Source organism: Elephantulus edwardii, unplaced genomic scaffold, assembly GCF_000299155.1.
Source record: "Elephantulus edwardii isolate Elephantulus edwardi_28Jun2011 unplaced genomic scaffold, EleEdw1.0 scaffold00073, whole genome shotgun sequence".
NCBI classification, from domain to species: domain Eukaryota; kingdom Metazoa; phylum Chordata; class Mammalia; order Macroscelidea; family Macroscelididae; genus Elephantulus; species Elephantulus edwardii.
In genome coordinates, this window is record NW_006399823.1 from 12183382 (window position 1) to 12187336 (window position 3955).

General features: G+C 40.9%; 1 pseudogene; it reads left to right on the forward strand.

The window, feature by feature from the left end:
- The first annotated feature begins 35 nt into the window (after nt 1-35).
- LOC102849096 lies at nt 36-2803 on the forward strand (annotated as a pseudogene).
- The last annotated feature ends 1152 nt before the right edge of the window (nt 2804-3955 follow it).

Below are 3955 nucleotides of genomic sequence, written 5' to 3' on the forward strand. Positions count from 1 at the left end.
AGAACAACAACAACAACAAATTGAGAAAATCCAAGATGAAGATAAAGGTGCAGGATAGCGCAAGGTTCAGATCTATTGTTCATAGGGTTGCTATGAGTTGTAGTCAACTTGATGGTATCTAGCAAAAACAATCTCTCTACTGATTGTGAGGGGGTAGAAATTCTACAGTGTTGTCAGTTGTTGAAATGGCTCTTCTTCGCCATTGTTTTTGTAATTCTCATGACTGGGTGGTGGCTGTTGTTGTTGTTAGGTGCTATTGCATTGGCTGCAACTCATACTAACATCACATGCAACAGAATAAAACCCAGGCCGATTGTGCACCATACTCTAAACTCTGCTGTGCTTGAGTTCATGTTGCAACCACTAGGTCATGTCATCTCACTGAAGGTCTTCACTTTTTCATTGATCTTCTACTTTGTGAAGCACTTTGCTAAGTCTTTCTCCACGGACTTCCCTCTCTTGATTGCATATCTAATGTATGTGAATGTTGGAGGTACTTGTGACCCACCAAGGGGGAAGGATAACTTGCTAATAAAGTAAATAAGGTGTGCCTGATCCAGGCCACAGTCTTCACAATTACTTGCTATGCTTCAGCAAGCTGGACAATGACTAAGGATGACAGAAGAGGAAGACTTGATGCCTTTGAGTTGTGTTGCTGGAGAAGAGTCTTGAATATACCATGGACTGCCAAGAAAGCAAATAAGTCCGTCTTGGGGAGCATGAAACCAAGTTCCTCCTTGGAGGCTAGGATTTTGAAGCTCCATCTCACATATTTTGGGCACATGGTGAAGAGGGGCCAGTCCCTGAAGAAGGACATCATGCTTGGAAGGGTGGAGGGACAGCCCAGGAGCAGAAGACCCCAGATGAGATGGATTGATAGAGTAACTAGGGTAATGAGGATAGATATGTTGGAGTCAGTGAGACTGGCTCAGAATAGGGCAGGCTTCAGAGCTGTAGTAGTACATTAAGTCACTATAAGTTGCAAGTGGCTTCATGGCACATAACAATAACAACAACAAAGCCTTTAGCATAGTACTCAATCAAGGATACATGCAAATAAATGCTAGTATAATTTTTATTATCTTCCAGGAATAAGGTGGGGGAACAGGGATTTGGAGAAATCCTCATCTCCAGGGTATATGAACTCCCTTTGTTGAAACTGGTGGAGGAGGTCCTTTTTCTCCAGAGTGACAAATGGCTCCTAGGAAAATACAGTTCAGCTTGTGGAAGACTTAGAAATGAGGCATCTGTTTTGTTTTGGAAGCTGTGAGTGTGTATATGTGAGTGGGTTTAAGAAATAGCTTAATTAGCTAATCTGAGAAATCAATGTTTTACTTGTTCTTGAGATTTTAACAACTTCTTCAGGAATGTCAATAGGAAGCAAATGTTTAGCAGTTGTAACTCACAATAAACTACTCATAGCTACAGTTGCATCTCATTTGCATACACAACTAAATTCACAGAAGAGATTATATATATATGACAGTATATTTTATCATTAAAAAAACCTCCAGCTTAAAACCACGAACATCAGTTGGTTTTGGCTCACAGTAATCCTCTGCAAGATTTCTAAAGTTGTAAATATTTAAGGGAGGAGACTGGTCACCTTTCTCCCTCGGAACTCTAGTGGGTTCAAACTACCAACCTGTCAATTAGCAGCCCCACACATAATACACTATATTATAAAGGTTCCTTATATTTTATCATGGGTGTAGATAATCTAGAATAAATTGCCATATAAACATTGTATTTGCATCTTCACACACACACACACACACATTCTAACCCTGTTCCTGCTGTTAGGTGCCATTAAATCGACTCCAGCTAGTATATTGACCCCATGAGCCATCGATCTGACCTTTGCCCTGTCCTTCGCCAATCTCACAATCTCTATTATGCTCAGCCCAAACCATTGTGGCCAGCACTGTGTCAATGCATCTCATTGAAGGGCTTTCTGTCTTTCACTGGCCCTTTACCTTTCCCAGCATGTCTCTCTCCAAGGATCAGTTCCCCTTGAAAATATGCTCCAGTAAGTGCAATGAAATGTCACCTTTTTGCCTCTAAGGAGCACTCAAGTTGCAATTCCTTCAAGAAAGATTTGTTTGTTCTTTTGGCAGTCCATGGGAAATTCAATACTCTTTACCAACACCACAATTCAAAGGCATCGACTTCTCTTCTGTCATCCTTATGCACTGACCAACTTTCATATGCACGGCAAATAATTGAAAAGAGCACAGCCTAGATCAGGAGCATCTTAGTGTTTCTTTTTAAAAAAAGTTTTATCCGCCCTTGCCGTGCTCGGTGGCCGACAGCGATGCCGTGGTGAAACTAGACGATGGGCATTTAAACAACTCCCTGGGCTCTCCAGTTCAAAAGGAGGTGTACTTCCCATGGCTGATAGTTCCATTTTGCGGGCACATTAAAGGTGGCATGAGACCAGGCAAGAAGGTGTTGGTGATGGGCATCGTAGACCTCAACCCAGAGAGCTTTGCAATCTGCTTGACCTGTGGTGACTAGGAGGATCCCCCCGCTGATGTGGCGATTGAACTCAAAGCCGTGTTCACAGACCGCCAGCTCCTCAGAAACTCCTGTGTAACTGGCTAGAGGGGAGAGGAGCAATCAGCGATCCCCTACTTTCCATTCATCCAGGACCAGCCATTCAGGGTGGAAATTTTCTGTGAGCACCCGAGGTTCAGAGTGTTTGTGGACAGACACCACCTTTTTTATTTTTACCATTCAAACATTATCAGCAATCGACACCATAAAGATCAAGGGAGAACTCCAGGTCACGAAGCTCGGCTGACGCTGGTTATAACCTGCCTCTGTATCCAGTAAGGATCAGGTGCCAGAACTGTTGCTCTCGAAGAACTTGCCCTGGTAAGATCTGGAGGCTTAAAAAAAAAAAAGACAACAAAAAAACACAAAGCGAACTTCACTGTTTCCTCGTTCTGTGCGGTGTCAACTCAAAAGGACAGTGTAGGCTGTGGTGTCTGCCCCTAAGAACCAGCGAACTGCCAGGACAGAGACACCCACCGAGCCATTATTCCCAGAACAAAACAAAACAAAAAGAAACACTCATTTATGCTGGATTTTATTCAGACTGAAACAAAAATGGATTTGCGAGTAGATGGTAGTTTATTCACCTTTTCAAAAGCACGATGACGCTTGGAAACAAAAGTGCTAAAGACCTAAACCATTAAAAAAAAAAAAAGGTACACCAAAATCAACAACCATTTCGGCACTAAAAACAGGCATGAAGCAAACCCACATTGTAGTCAGGGTATTTACATAGAATGTAGGTTGTTCAAGGCTGGTTGGTTGATGTTTTGTTTTTTGGGGGATTTTTTTTGTTTTTGGGGGGGTTACTTTTTTTTTTTTTGCACAGCATAATGTTAATTCAGATTTTAAGAACTTCTTTGTAGTTATTTATTTATACTCCATGTCTGTGCTAGAGAATGAACAATGTCTCAGAACAGCAGATTACAAACTTCTGAATGTACCAGTCACTTAGGTCTGTGAGGGGGAAGTTACCAATTACAATCATAGAAAAGGTGACATTCTACCTTCCAAAAAGTGAATCATTTCCTCCACACACCAAAACCTAGGATTTCTTGATATAAATTGCTGTAAGTGCTTTGGGAAAGATCTTTGCAACGTTTAAGTAAAACTGCTTTTCAAGTTAAAAAAAAAGTTTTATTGGTTTGCATAGGATCATTCATATACATTTTGTTTCATTCATGTGCATTATGTTTTATACAATCATTTCTTTCTTTTCCATACATTGTGTTTCATACAACCATTTATATGCATTGTGTTTTATGTAATTATTTACTATTGATCTATATCTATTATAACCACATCTCTTCAAGTCCCCATTGCATCTTTCCTATTCCTTCACATACTCCGAGCCATCCACCAACCTCTATTATCTTAGAGATTCCCCCCTCTATTTTTT